Raw genomic sequence first — 16,718 nt, forward strand, 5'->3', positions numbered from 1 at the left:
TCAATAATGGGTACACCCTAATCCTAATCAATGCAAGACATGTTATTGTAGAAGTGCAAGTTTTTTTGGTTAGTCATACGTCTATGTAGTCTTTGTGCAAGTTTTTTTGGTTGGTCATACGTCTACGTAGTCTTTGTTGTTATTAAGACCGTAATCCTTTAATTCTATTTATAAGGTATAGAGAGATTTTTTTTTGTTCTATTTATAAATTTTTTTCATTAAATTTTTAGCATGACTGTACTATATTATTCTTTATTTATAATGTAGATAGCTATTTTTTTAAAAAAGGGTATATATTAAATAGGATTACATTTGAAAAGTTGTGGTATTTCAATTGAGAATTTCTTAATTTGTGTGACATATATTATAAGTGCCTTATAAATAAAACATGATAAGTATAAATTAAAGTTATGTAGCAAAATCATTTAATAATGTCACGTCTCCTTCCAAACAGAGCCTTTACGAAAGCTCTAACCCAATCTCCCAACCCTGGACCTTTTTTTGGTGACGGGGAAATTTTTTTCGAATTTGTTAGTCATTAAACCAGTTGAGTCAGGTATATTAAACAAAAGGTTGGAAAGAGTAGCAATAGACAATTTTGATATCTCCCATTCATTTTTACAGGAGAATTTGGGTCAATCATTCCACCAAATGGGTCAGGGAGAGGCTTAATTAATTAATTCCATTCCATCCAAACTAATTTGTTAAATTCCATCTTTTAATTTTCTCACCAACACGTGGTTATGTTAATATGGAATATAATAGCGATGATATCTTAAGGCATAATAGACTAATTTAATTACAATTTGGTTTCAAAATATTTTTAAAATTTCCATAATCCTGAAGACAGTTCAATTTTCATGAGATAACAGCATTTAAGAATTACCACTTATTTAACTTATTCTAGGCATACTTCTTCGTCAACTGAGCTTAGGATCAAGTAAAGAAAGAAAGAAGCCCTCTCTCCGTCGCCCTGCTTTGATATTTCTCTCAATCGCCAGAAGAGAGGAACTTTAATGGAACCAGAGGAATCCCATCATCACAATGGCAGCACCAGCGAGCTCGATTTGTTTTTGTCTTTAATTTTTGAAATCAGTTTTTGTGCTTAAATTCATCAGATCTGGATTATCCAGATCGGATCTACATGGTCTAGATTTAAAATTTTAATTAGTTATTTGTAAATAAAAATTATTTTAAAAAATGATAGTTAAGAGATTATTTTACTTTATATTCTATACATATTAAAATAATTATTTTAAACAAATAAAAATAAAAAAAATTAAATTTGAATCGTTGAAATTAGATACGAACTGCTCAGATTTCACCTAAACTGCTTCTATTTTTCTAAGGTGTATGGTAGATTTATGTGCTTTCTTGAATGGTTTAGTGAGCGTAATAAAATTGACTCTGCTTTGCTTCAAAAAACACCTGTCCTTCGTGGAGGGCGTGGTGTTATTTTTCATTCTTATTCATTACATGGTCAAAATTGGCGTTTATATTTTAATCCGGCCGGCTTGAGCTTTATTTTTGTATTTTTGGGTAGAACACGACTCCGCTTAATTCTTCATCCACCAACTCACTGGGGGAGAACACCTTGTAAATTCTAATTCTATGTAATTCATTTCCTCTCTCTCGCATCAGACAAATAATTAAAAAAAACATGTTGCCTTCCCATCTTCTTCTTCCACTTCTCTTCCTTTTACCAGCTCTGTTCCTATCCCTGTGCCTTAGACGACCTAAGCATTACCAGAAACAACCGCCAGGTCCACCGGCCTGGCCGGTGATCGGCAACCTCCACCAGCTGGGTACTCTCCCGCACCGATCCCTTCAGTCTCTCGCGAAGCGCTATGGACCCATCATGTCCTTGCGACTCGGACAGGTCCCTGCTGTTGTCGTCTCTTCCCCCGAAGCTGCCGAGCTTTTCCTCAAGACGCACGACGTCGTCTTTGCGAGCCGGCCAAAGACTCAAGCGTCGGAGTTCCTTTCTTATGGCTCCAAGGGGATGGCTTTCTCTGAATACGGTCCTTACTGGCGTAACATGAGGAAGCTCTGTACTTTGCAGCTTTTTAGTGCATCGAAAGTAGACTCGTTTGCCCCCTTAAGAAGGAAGGAGTTGGGACAGCTGGTGAAGTCGTTCGAGAAATCGGCGGCGGCGCGTGAGATGGTGGATCTGACGGAGAAGGTGGAGCGACTTGTGGAAGATATAATGTATAATGATATTTGGAAGCAACAGGGATGATGGGTATGATCTGAAGGGGCTTGTTCATGAGACGCTGAATTTGGTTGGAGCCTTCAATATTGCAGATTTCGTGCCTTTCTTGGCGCCACTTGATATCCAGGTACCATTATCAACTCAACTATATTATTTATTTATTGTTCTTTTTTCCTGCTGGTTTGTTCAATGTTTCAATCAGCAACTCTCTCCATTCCCCCTGAATTTTGATCCAAGAGTGGTAAAAGCTGAACAAAGAGAGATATAAAATATTGAGATGGTAAGTTTATTTTAAAGGATGGCTCTAATAAAAACAGAATAATTTAGAGAAACCATTACATTTTTTTTTTATAACAACTAACACATTTTTAACAATTAACTAGCATTTCCAGTGGCCGTCATTTGTAATTGTTTTTTATTTGGTGATAAGGTTTAATTAGTCAACATGGGGGTGCAATTGTGCAATGCGCGGTGTGAGTCTTCATTTGAAAACGCCGGTGCCCCATTTTTTCTCTCTCTCGTTCGTCATAGCCATAATAATGAAATTGGATCTATCTCGATGCATTTTTTTTTTATGTTTCTTCTTATCAATAAAAAATGTGAAAGAGAAGAAAAGATGTGCCTCAGCATGTGATTTGCTAATTTTGTTTGAAAAAAATAACAGAGAGAACCAGAGAGGGAAGGATATGGTGCCCTTGTAAAGCTAGGTGGACGCCAATGCAAAATCAAAACGCTGTCGTTTTAGCGACACGCACCTGGATGAACGCCACGTGCTTTCTTGCTTTATGGTTCTTTCTATAGAAGGCTTCACTTTATTAGTAAACATTCGACAAACCAATTTAGATTATAACAACAAAGTCAGAGGGCTCCAGTTTTTAAAAAGCAAAAAAAAAAAGAAAAAGGATGGAACTGTAGACAAACAATACAATTTAAGCAATAATCAATTATTAATTTTTTTTTTTAGACTAATTGGAGTACATATCCCTTTTGATCCAGGGCTTTGCAAGACGCTTGCGGAAGGTTAACAAGGAACGTGATGAGATGTTAGAAACGATTATTAGAGATCATGAAAAGGCAACAGCAGACGGGCAGAATAGAGGACGCAAGGACTTCGTGGATATACTACTCTCTTGCATGGATACTTACGATGATCAGCACAGCTTTGTCGTAGATCGACGAACCAACATCAAAGCGATCCTTCTAGATACGATCGTTGGCGCAGTGGAGACTTCAGCTACTGTCATTCTGTGGGCTTTCTCGGAACTCTTAAGGAATCCAAGGGTGATGAAAAAACTCCAACTCGAACTAGAAAACCAAGTAGGAATAAGCAAAATGGTCGAGGAAGCCGATTTGCCAAGGTTGAGTTACTTAGATATGGTGATTAAAGAGACTATGAGGCTATACCCAGTCGCACCCTTACTAGTCCCTCGTGTGTAGGGAAGACATCACGATCAATGGATATGACATAAGGAAGAACTCACGAATCATAGTGAACTCGTGGACCATAGGAAGAGATCCTAAGATATGGTCTGATAATGTGGAAGAATTTTGTCCAGAGAGGTTCTTGGACGGCAATATGGACTATCGAGGATATGAGTTCCAATTCTTACCATTTGGTTCAGGTTGAAGAGGCTGCCCTGGTCTGCAATTGGGTTTAATTACTGTTAAGCTTATTTTAGCACAATTGGTTCGCTGCTTTAATTGGGAACTTCTAGAAGACAAGTCTCCTAATGACTTGGATATGTCTGAGACATTTGGTCTCTCAATGCCAAGAGCCAAGCACTTGTTAGCTCTTCCATCTTATCGCGTACCAGTTAATTGATGAATGTTATTAATCTCAGTCTTTTCAGTTCAGTAGAAGTATCAGTTTGATTGGTTAGTTATGCTGAAATGGTATGAGAGTTATGTATAGTGGACTTATTTTATAATGTCAGGTTTCGTTCCATTTTTCCAAATAAGTTTTCTAAATTGATCACCATTTTTTAACGGAGACTTGATGAAAGTTTTAACCTCACCAGTCTCCCAACCCTTAACGTTTTCTTTGGTCACGTGGAAAATTTTTTAAATAAATGAAAAGAGGAATCGGGGTTTTCTTTTTTTTGGGGGGGGGGTGAAATTACATTTATTTTAGTTATAGTATTAGGTAGGATAGAAATGAATTAAAAACAAAAACAAATAGAACTGGAATGTCCTGAATATTCTTGCTTAGAAAATAACATATTAAACAAAAAGTTGGGAAGAGTAATAATAGACAATTTCGACACTTCCCGTTCATTTCTACAGAGAGCAGTATTTTGCATAGGTCTTACGACAGAAAAAGATTGTTGTAGGATACACTTTCCATCCTACCAAACTATTCGTTAGTCATACTCCAACTTGCTTTTCCTTTGCTTTTTTAATTTTCCCTTTCAAATCAGAGGGCTTATTTGCATTTGCTTATTTTAAATATTTTAAGTATTTTTATGTAATTTGAGATAAAGCTTACTTTACATACTTATATCATAATAATAAAATCACGATTAAAAATCTACTTATAAATCATTTCGAGCATAATAAAAGGGTACTGGGATGGGCTCTTTGTGTTATATATAGACAGAAAACAGAATATCAAAGCTGACATTCTCAGTAACTCAGTTCTTATAGTTGGCAAGCATATTTAACTCATCACCCAGGTAGGGGAGGAGGGGAGGGTGTCGGAGGCTGAAACTTGCAAGGAGGGAGGAGAGAAGTAGCTTGGACCAGCGAGCAGCAGCATCATCGCGATGTCGAAGCGAGAGCAAGAACGAAGAAAGATCAGGGGCCACATGGGAATTTTCTATGTAGGAAAATCAGATCCCAATTCCCACCTATATGTGAGGGAACAGATTTCCCATTAAACGTGGAAAAATTTCCTGCGGCCAGAATTTGCTCTGCCGGAAAGTGGTGCAACCAAAGGGATACTGTGAAGGAAAATTATCCCATTCTCCGTTTCCATCAGTATATTTTCAGGCTACCAAACAGGCTCTAAGGAGTAAGGACTATAGGATTAATTTTCCGGTAAATAAAAGAGCAATGAAGCCTAAGTTATAAAACACTAGCTAGGGCCTAGGGGCCTGTTTAAATTCGCTTTCCTAATTTTAAAAGTCCTTACCAGTCATTTTAAAAGCATGAAAGTCGATTTGAGCTCAAAAATTGTATGCGGAATGGCATTTGAGTTAAACGAGTTTTTTCCCCCTTCAAAAAGTCAAAGTAGACCTAAAGTCATATTTTGGAACTTTCAGCTTCATCAAGCCAAACAGATATTCAAATTGAGACTTGTTTTTAATATAAAAAGTATGATTATATTAAATGACTTTTATCACAATTTTAATTTACAAAATCCAGTTGGGATGATAAAAACCGACGTTGATAAAAACAACCCTTAATTATAATTCAGTTTCAAAATATTTTGAAAATTTCCGTAATCCTGAAGTCTATATTTCATTTGTTGACAACTAGGCATGACAAAATAATGAATGCTCATCATATGAAAATTTACAAGTTCAAATTTACATTCTAACATATTCATGGTAACAATTATATATTTTTTTCAAAAAAAATCAAGAAACATTAAGAATCAAGAAATATCTTAATTGGATGTATATGTTTGTTGTGTTTCGATCACAATTATGCGTCATTCTACTTAATTTTAATTTGCGTCCATTTTGAATGTCAGAAAAACCAATTTCCATCCATTTTAAAACAACCAACATTAACTTTATCCAAAAAAAAATGTCCAACATTAATTCATCCTCCTATCTATGATGCAAAATAATCTAAACTTAACTTCTACATAAATAAATTATATTACATTTTTTAAAATAAGATATTTCAACGTTAAAATTGTTAATAACCTAATTGAATATAAAAAAAATACTCAAGTCAAAAACTTTGATAAAATAACTTCAAATAAACGGAATCATTCGCGCGCGCGCAGTCCAATCCTCGTTATCTAGGATAACATTGTATAACAAATTAAATGAGCATTTTATTTTATTTTTTACAATAATGAGCATTTTATTTTGAATATATATAATTGTTATCATGAATATATAAAGAAAATTACAATGAAATTTGGGCATTTTATAATGTAAATCTGGACTTAAATTTTTATTTGATACTTGTTATTTTTGTTATACTCCTCCAATCCTCAATATAAGACCCAATTGTTGAGTTGGTTTTGTTTCTAAATATAAGACCCAGTTTTCATATTTATCAATTTTCTCTAAATTACCCATATGGATACTCCCTCAACCATAATCAAATAGAAGAAGGAGAGGGGGTGTTAAAAAGATGATTATGGTGTTTTAGGAAAAACGTGTCACGTTTTTTATAATTAACTAACTTACATAATTTTTTTAATCTAATCAAATTAGTTAAATGGGTCTTATATTAAGAACTGAAAGAGTACTTAGTTATGAAAATACGTATAACTGACCTAGGAACACTCGTTATTTCCCTATCAGAATCTATTAGCATGTAACTTGAGTTTGTATATGTATTTACTTGTCAAAATGTATATGTACTTGGCCTGCAAGGGTCGGGTCCGACTGGTCGCAAACGGGAACGCAAGGCGCCTTCCCTACCATGTCATGGGCTCGATACCTGCGAGTGCACTTGGGATTAGTCTGGCCGGTTGTGCTGGGATACCCTGAGGCAGCGATACCATCTTACTAAAAAAAAATGTATATGTACTTGTAAACGGATTTTAAATTTTCATTAGGACTTGCTTTTTATTTCAACAGTCAGACTTATTTTTATCAACTTTTCTCCCAACTTAATCCCCCCTTCATTTTAAGCAAAAGGTATGAGTTCAAATCTTAAAATTTCTTAATTCTCATTGCACTGGAATTTAAATGAAAATTTGAAATTCTCCCATTTTTTAAATTCAGTCGATGGTCAAAATTGCCGCTAATATTCTAATCCAGCTTGAATCGCACGTGGACGCCCTTATTTTGTGTTCTTTCGGGAGAACACACCTTCAAATTTTCGGGCGGTGCTGTGTCCCTTAGATTTTTGTTATTAGATTTTATATAAAATAAGTAAAATTTTAATATCGCAAAAAATTATTCAGTTTTCAATTTTTTACGGTTTTTTAAAAATTTAGTATTCTCAAATATTTAAAAAATCATAAAAAATTAAAAATGAATTTTCTTTATAAGATATTAAAATTTAACTTATTTTACATTTAATAATAAAAAAATGAAAAAAAAAAAATTTAGGAAGCACCCAAAAATAAGCGGCAGAGTGGCCACATGACACCCGAGATCCCAAATTTTCACATCTTCATCCACAGTCTAAAGGTGTGTTTGGTACGAGGAATTCGGGAGAGAGGAAAGGGGAGAGGAGGGATTTTAATCAGTTTTTCTTGTTTGGCAATATACAAATTTTAGGAGGGGAGTTTATGACCATTATGTCCATATTTTGTTATGTTGTGACCATTATGCCCATATCTTAAATAAAATAAGGGCAAAATTGTTTATATTAAAATATTTTTCTCTCCCCTCTCCCCTCTTTTTTTATAAATCCAAACAAGATAATATTAAAATCCTTCTACTCTCCCCCCTTTCCTTTTCCTCCATTAAAATCATTCCTCTCTCCTTCCTCTCATTGAGCCAAATATACTCTAAGGATGTATTTGATTGGAAGGAAGGGTGGAGGGGAGGGAATATGACCCCCTCCCCTTATTTGGACGAAAATTTAGAAGGAAAGAAGACTCAAAATTTTTCCTCCCCTCCCCTCGTTTACCCTCATTTGGGTCCCCTTAAATTAGGGTTTTTTTTAGGAAAGTCAAAATTTTTCTGACTATGTTATCCTTATATATTTGTGATATTCCCAGCTTGGTTGGCGGTATACTCCTTCCTTTCTTCTTCTTTCTTGTCTTCCTGAGCACCACCGCCAACGAAAATGATGAGTAGGCTGGGAGTCTCTTTTCTGGCTTGGCATTAGTCAGCAGCCGCAAGCTGATTATGGAGTTGGACGAGAAGGTGCTAGGAGATAGAGAAGGGGATAGTGGTGGCGGTGGAAGAAGGGGAGGAAAGAGATGAAGAGGAGTTGAACGTGATGGCTTTGGGGAGGAGAGAGTGGAAGAGGAATAGTGGCTATTTTTATCCTTATCGTCACTTCTCCCCTGTAAGGGTCGCAGCCATTCATATTATCTTCTTCCAGTTCTAATATTTCTATGTATCTTTGCGGTTTGATTTTTTTTCAAACGTATTAGTTTATTAATTAGATTGTACATTAAAGCTAGAACAGAATGGGCAGAAGAGAAAAGATTTCGTTTTTTGTAAAAAAATAAAAAAAATAAAATGTGTTAATTTAATTACTTCAAATATATTACTATATTAATTTACATAAAAAATATTATATCATTTTTTTATACACATATAACATGATTTAGCTGAAATTTTCAATCAGTTATGTAATTTAAATTAAAATGTGAATTGATTTATATAATATATAAATAAAAATATGGGAAAATGACAGATAAAGAAGCTCCAAAATGTGAAATGTCAATTTGGGAAGCTAAGGAAATGTAATTACTCATAGGGAAGTCCTTCCCAAATTGGAATTTTGAAATTCAGTGAAATGATGTAATATCCTTAAAAAAAAAGTAATTGAAAAATAATATAATTGAAAAATAATATAATATAATATAATAATATTTTATTATAATATTAAAAAAAATTTCGGTGGAAAGTTGGAGGGGGTGTGGAAAAAATTGGAGGGGGTGGAAAAAAACGTGGGGGTTGGGGTTGAAATTCCCCTCCCCCAATAATTATGTGGGGGTGTTAAATACCCCCCACAATCCATCCCCCCCCACGGCAAACGCAAGAAGAAAGAGAGAAAGAGGAGAAGAAAAGAGAGAAAGAGAGAGCTGAAGTGTGTGAGAGAGAGAGCACACCGGTGAAGCAGAGGGTAAGCTTTGAAGATATTTTAGGTACATGAAATTATCTCTTTTCATCAAACTTTCTTCATAAATATTTCATATATATTTTATGCTTCCTAATAGTAGTATTATTATAGTGATTAGAGAAAATTTTGAGACTTATATATGATATAAGTATTGAATTTTGATAAAAGATGACTATAGAAATTTAGAAGTGAATGAGTTGTTAATTTTAATCGGTTTAGATTTCTCTATTTGTTAGTTTTAGTATTTAAATTAATTTATTTAGTTGAAAATCTGTTATTTATGGGATATACCATATTTTTACCGATTAAATTTAAGTTAAATAATTTATTTGGATTGTTTGATATATTATTGAGATTTTAATCGGTTTGGATTGGTCCATTTGTTGGTTTTAGTGCTTAAATGGATTTTTCTAGTTGAAAAATATGTGATATATGATTTATATCATATTTTACCGATTAAAATTAAGTTGAATAATTTAATTGAGGTGTTTAACATATTATTAAGATTTTAATCGGTTTATTTTTATTTATTGGGTGACTGGAGGTTTTAAAATAATTATTGTAGCTAAAAATTTTATTATTTATGGAAATATATATATGGTAGTTATACCATTAAAGTTTTGATTAGATTGTTCATTTATAAATATTTGAAGTATTATTGAATTTTTGATAGTTTGATTTTGAGGTTTAAACTTAAAATGAGATTTTTAGAATTTAGAACATAATAATTTTATATTTAGAAATTGTTGGAAAATCCTTTTTATTAAGATAAATAATTTGGAGGTGGTAAATAAATAATTTGGGGTTGTTAGAAATTTAAATAATATAGAGAAGTTTAATTAATTAATTTATATTAATATGTGGTTATATTAATTGTGTAGATTAATTATTGGTTGAGCAAAGGATTGACCTTCTGGTAATCCTAAGTACTGCTTTGATGAGAGGTAACCACTTTCCACTTGTTATATATGCTAATATGTTGTTTGTGAGTATTTTGTTATTTTTAGAATAATATTTGATATTTGGAACTTGAGTAGATATGTTATATCTTTTGAGCTATGAAAATTGTCTTGTGGGATTTTTGGAATGGTGATTGAGAAGTTTGGAAAAGATATATGATTTAAATCTTATGGATTATACTGAGAAAAGATTGAGACATTTTTATTATATTATGAATGATTGGTTGTTATTTGGATTTTGAATTGAGTCGTATCCTACCACGTGGTAAGGCCGCCATTGGTGCACATTGGTTGGCTTCTTCTTTCGTCCCCCATAGTGAGGAATAGGCCTTTGTGGCTTCTTATTCGTCCCCCAGAGTGAGGGATAGGCCCGTATGTTTGATTGATCCCCCAGAGTGAGGGATAGACTTATGTGGCTTGTGTGTTGGCTCCCATAGTGAGGGTTTGGATGATTGAAATTATATATCTATAGTTCTCGAGAATTAATAACTGTCCCACTGGACACCTCACGAGCACGTGTTAGTATGTATGATGAGTTAGAAAGTTAGTTACTGAGGCGTTTGTCTCACCCCGTGGTTTAACATTTTCAGGTGATAGTTCAGGTGGTGGCCCATCAGGGAAGGCTCAGGAGGCATAGTGTGCTGTTATAGCTTGTATAGCCTCCCTGCTTTTGTTCTATGTGCTGACTTGTTATATATTGCCACATAGGGCTCATCTACTATCATGATGTAAAATAATACTTTTAATTACTACTATCTGGTATGATAGGGCCGTGAGGAGGTCCGAGACATTTTAGACTTTGCGTATTACACTCATTTGATAGTGTTGATTTTTGACTAATGGGCTCTATGACTTATATTAAAATGTTTTATCAGTTTGTGTGTTTGAAAGTGTAAGTTTGGTTTGGGCTAACGGTTGAATGATATTTCTGGACTTTGAAAGTCCAAGGCCCAAGTGAACGATTGATGTGGCTCGTAATATAAGTTTATTTCTTTTAACCATGATAGTGATTTTAAAATTTTAAGGTTTCTTCTTTTCTATCATGGTTAATCGTTCAAATGGATTGTTGAATTTAATCTAAAATGGTTTTGAAAAAGCGGTTGTCACAAATGACAAAAATGCCCTTTGTTCTTCTTTTTTTAAAAAAAACCCAGCCCTCACCGGTGGTCGACCGGCGACTGGCCTCCGGCGGCTGCCGGCTGCCTCTGGCCACCGGCGCCGGCCACCGGTGTGGTGGCTGCCGGTGAAGGATTTTTGTGACAAAGTTTTTTTTTTTTTGAAAATAGGATAATATTGGTTCAAAGTGGAGGGGTGGGATTTGATCCCACAACCCCTTGGCCACTTGGACCAACAAAAGGATGGCTATTGGGCCATCAAAGATTTCTTAACATTATAATGCAAACAAAAATATAAGTTAACTCTTTTACTGTGACTCCAGCTCGTGACAACAATTTGCTTGAGGATGACAAGTCTTAATTGAGAAATAACAAGTCTAAATTTGATATTAACAAAGCAACTTTTCCCTATACATAACAAATAGCAGCATGTGCATTAATTAAAAATGATCATAATTTATTTAAAAATAACACGTCTTTACTATAAAATGACAAGTCTAAAATTGATATTAACAAAGCAACTTTTCCTTATACATAACAAGAAATAGCATCTACGTTAATTAAAAATGACCATAATTTATTTGAAAATAACACGTCTTTACTGAAAAATGATAAGTCTAAACTTGATATTAACAAGGCAACTTTTCCTTATACATAACAAGAAATACCGAATAAATTGTTGTTATTTTTCAACAAAGACGTGTCATTTTTAAATAAATTATGATCATTTTTAATTAATGCACATGCTGCTATTTGTTATGTATAAGGAAAAGTTGCTTTGTTAATATCAAATTTAGACTTGTTATTTTTCAATTAAAACTTGTCATCTCAGATAAATTGTTGTCACGAGCTGGAGTCACAATAAAAGAGTTAACTTATATTTTTGTTTGCATTATAAGGTTAAGAAATATTTGATAGCCCAATGGCCATCTTCCCTTTTATTGGTCCAAGTGGCCAAGGGGTTGTGGGATCAAATCCCACAACCCCGTCACTTTGAACCAATATTATCTCATTTCCAAAAAAAAAAAATCTTGTCACAAAAATCCTTCACCGGCAGCCACCACACGGCGCCGGTGGCCGGAGGCCGGCCGCCGGCCACCGGTGAGGGGCTGGTTTTTTTTTTAAAAAAAAAAGAACAAAGGGCATTTTGTCAGTTCACTGAATTTCAAAATTCCAATTTGGGAAGGACTTCCCTATGGGTAATTACATTTCCTTAGCTTCCCAAATTGGCATTTCACATTTTGGAGCTTCTTTATCTGTCATTTTTCCTAAAAATATAAACTCAGGATGAAATAATAAATTGCTTATTGCTCCCTCAATTCCCTCTCTTAGCTAGATAAAGAATCATTAAATATCTCTCTTTCCCTCTTCTCAATCAAACTAAACAAAATGACATTAAAGTCTCCTCTGTCCTCTCTCGCCCTACCCTCCTTCCCTTCTCCTAGCCTCTCCTCAAACCAAATACGCCCTGACTGAGCAAAGTACCCTCTAGTAATATATACAAACCACTGAAGCTAGCCTCCTTCATCTTTCTTCATTTACTCTCAGACAAAAAATCAAACATGCTGCCTTCTTCCTCTTTGCCCTTCCCTTCCCTTCTCCTTCTTCCACTTCTCTTCCTTCTCTCAGCTCTGTTCCTATCCCTGTGCCTTAGACGAACTAAGCATGGCCTGAAACAACCCCCAGGGCCACCGGCCTGGCCGGTGATCGGCAACCTCCACCAGTTGGGTACTCTCCCGCACCGATCCCTTCAGTCTCTCGCGAAGCGCTATGGACCCATCATGTCCTTGCGACTCGGACAGGTCCCTGCTGTTGTCGTCTCTTCCCCTGAAGCCGCCGAGCTTTTCCTCAGGACGCACGACGTCGTTTTTGCCAGCCGCCCAAGGACTCAAGCGTCGGAGTTCCTTTCTTATGGCTCCAAGGGGATGGTTTTCTCTGAATATGGCCCTTACTGGCGCGATATGAGGAAGCTCTGTACTTTGCAGCTTGTTAGCTCGTCGAAATTGGAGACGTTTGCTCCCTTAAGAAGGGAGGAGTTGGGACAGCTGGTGAAGTCGATTGAGAAGTCGGCGGCGGCGAGTGAGGTGGTGGATCTGACGGGGAAGGTGGAGCGGCTTGTAGAAGACATAATGTATAAAATGATATTTGGACGCAACAGGGACGATAGATTTGGTCTGAAGGGTCTTATTCATGAAGCGCTGAACTTGGTTGGAGCCTTCAATATTGCAGATTTCGTGCCTTTCTTGGCACCATTTGATATCCAGGTACCATTATCAACTCAACTGCATATTTACTGTTCTTTTTCCTTCTAGTGTATTCAATGTTTCAACCAGCAAACCAAATCTGTCCGTGTCTAGCTGCATCTCAGATTTTGATCCAAGAGCGGTCCAAGGTGAAGTGTTGAACACAAAAGGGTGAATGGGTATGGGAATTTAAAAGAATTTATAACATTGATTTAATTAATTGAATTACATTGAAGAAGAAGTTAGTTAATTTAATTAGTCTGAGATGTTTTACAAATTGAAAAATAGGTCGTATGTAAAAAAAAAGAACAAGTTGATCTTGACCCAAAAAAAAGGTATTAGTAACTATTGGACACACCAATTCAAATTAGATTATTATACCTCTGATTCTTAATATAAGACTTCATAGACTTCATTTGACTTTTATTTTGGTTCTAAATATAAAACTCCAATCCACTTTGTCTTTTATATTTATGTTTTTTTTTTCTAAGGTAATTCTTCTAACAATGATAGTTCTAACAAATACACTTGACTAGTAAGGATATTTTAAGAAAAAACAACACATATTTATTACAAATAACTAACTTAACTGTTTTCTTTAATCTCCTCAAATTAATCAACTAGGTTTATAATTAGGATTGGAGATAGTAGCTAGAAAGTTAGAGGTTCAAGTTTCTAAAAAGTAAAAGAAAATGGATGAAATTATGCATAAGCAATATAGTGTCTGTCTGGGATCATGGTGAAATTTTCTTATAAACACGTTTCACGTAAGTTGAAACAGAACTCTTCTTACATAAATACTTGCCTCGTATTTTGTAAATCACTGTTAAAAAGCTACTTATAAGCTGTTCTAAACAGGTTTATAATTGATTAAGCAGCATGGAATAGTTAACTTTTGGAAAGATTTAGTAAGCCACCGCCAGCTCACCATTACAAAATCAAATTGAAACCATGGCACGTGGTTAGTTTTAATGATGGGGGCAATTTGTTTCTGCTGTTATAGAAAGATTTTAGCTCTGGTTGAGTTATAAGTCTGCACCCCACATGCCGATGATCGGCACGTATATAGTATTATCTTGCTGATCACGTCATTTTCTTTTATGTTATGTGCCTATAATCTTTTCGCCTTGAGCATTGATTGTTTTTAAATATTTTTCCTTGCGTTTCTAGATAGAAATTAAACATATATAGTATGAACTTTAAAAAAATACACATTTAATTGGCGTTTATCAGATTGGGATGGTCTAAATTTAAAATTTTTCATTAATTATTTTAAATAAAAATATTTTTGAAAAATGATAATTAACATATTATCTTTATTTTAGATTCTATACCTATTAAAATAATTATTTAAAACTTAAAATAAAAGAAAATGAGGTCTGGACTGTTCAGATCATATCTAGACTTTCCAGATTGGTGTTATCCTTCATATATAGTGAGCTATTGAATTGATGTTGCCAGGGCTTGACACGAAAGTTAAAGAGAAACTACAAGGCGCTCGAGGATGTGTTGGATAAGATAGTGATGGAGCATGAAAACACTTCAAAAGGACAAAATTTACAACACCATAACGACTTCATACACATATTGCTTTCCTTGATGCACCAACCTGTGGATCTACAGGACGACCAAGACCATGTGATAGATAAAGCCAACATCAAAGCTATTTTATCAGATATGGTTGGAGGGGCAACTGACACTTCTATTGTTGTAATTGAGTGGGCTTTATCCGAACTTTTGAGGCATCAAGAGTGATGAAAAAATCTTCAAAATGAGCTACAAAACGTTGTTGGAATGACGAGAATGGTGGAAGAGTCTGATTTAGCAAAGTTAAGTTATTTAGATATGGTAATCAAAGAGACTCTTAGACTATATCCAGTTGCACCTTTACTTGTCCCTCGAGAGAGAGTATGGAGGATGTTACAATCAACGGGTGCTATATAAGGAAAAGACAAGGGTAATTGTAAATGTGTGGGCCATAGGACGTGATTCTAAGGTTTGGTCTGAAAACGCGCATATGTTTCCATCCTGAGAGATTTGTTGACAGCAATATTGACGTTCGAGGACACGATTTTCAACTGTTACCATTTGGCTCAGGTCGCAGAGGTTGTCCTGGCATGAACTTGGGTATGACTAGTGTTAAATTTGTTTTAGCTCAATTTGGTTCATTGCTTTTCTTGGGAACTTCCTTATGGTATGTCTTCCAGTGACTTGTGTTGGCGGCAGCAAATGAGGAACAGCAAATCCGGTTCGAGTCGCGTCACAAGGACACTGCCTGAGAGATATTCCGCAGCCTCGGTGTGGTAACAGGCAGCTGGCACTCACCCCAGGATCAAACGAACCCTTCCTGCGAAGCAAGTAGGGTAGCAGAAAAGCGAAAGCGATTGTAACAGGAAACACAGCGGGAGAGAAGAGGAAGAGGATGGAAAGTGTATAATCACGCTGCCTGGACAGTCCCTTATATAGGCGCGAATGGCCACATCACCGGAGGACGCATCCCTCTGTTTCGCCGAGCGGGTACGACCGAAGCAACGTAAGGTTCCGTTGGAGACGGAACAGCGCGAACGTTGGTGGCAAACAACGTTCGCCTACACCCAGCCGGACGCGCGTCCGGTCGGCCACAAACGAAACAGTAAGCCTCTTGACTTTTAACAGGTCCAAAATAAGGTTTCTTGGTAAGCATAATTTTATTAAAAATATTCAACAAAGTTTAAAATAATTTTCGTAAAATGAGGCTTTACCGCGTTTAATTCACGCGCAGGGGGGGAAATCGCCGGTTACAACTGCGTTTCCCTCTGGTGGCCTGTTGTTGTGGGCGCGAGGCCCAATTCCCTCTTGGCCCATTTACTCCCCCAAGGATGCTTGATCTCATTTATACACTTAGACTCTTCTCATCTTTCCCATGTGGGACTTTATTTGACACACCATATTGCATTATTTCACAACAATCCCCCACATGTGTCAAATAAAGAGCCAGGGTTACACACATGGGTATAATCATTGTATCTAGTGGTTCTTGCGACTATGAACTAGACTAGACTGATAACACTTAGTACAAGAGATGCCAGTGAAGAAGGCTTCTATGAACTGTCATCTCTTCGCGTGTGTACTAGAGGCATTAAAAGTAGATTATACCCCCACATTTCCGCTGTTAACGACGTTTTTTGCGCGTTATAACGGCCGTGCGCGTGCCTGGGCATAACGAATGCTTAGAGAGATTTGCCATGATCTCATAGGAGCGGCCCCACTCCACATT

General features: G+C 35.7%; 1 pseudogene; it reads left to right on the forward strand.

Annotated features, from left to right (window-relative positions):
• Window positions 1-1,672: 1,672 nt before the first annotated feature.
• Window positions 1,673-15,769, forward strand: LOC114755397 (cytochrome P450 CYP736A12-like; annotated as a pseudogene).
• The last annotated feature ends 949 nt before the right edge of the window (window positions 15,770-16,718 follow it).

The sequence above is a fragment of the Neltuma alba genome, unplaced genomic scaffold, assembly GCF_004799145.2.
Source record: "Neltuma alba isolate B1F8T4 unplaced genomic scaffold, ASM479914v2 tig00010268_pilon, whole genome shotgun sequence".
Classification (NCBI taxonomy): domain Eukaryota; kingdom Viridiplantae; phylum Streptophyta; class Magnoliopsida; order Fabales; family Fabaceae; genus Neltuma; species Neltuma alba.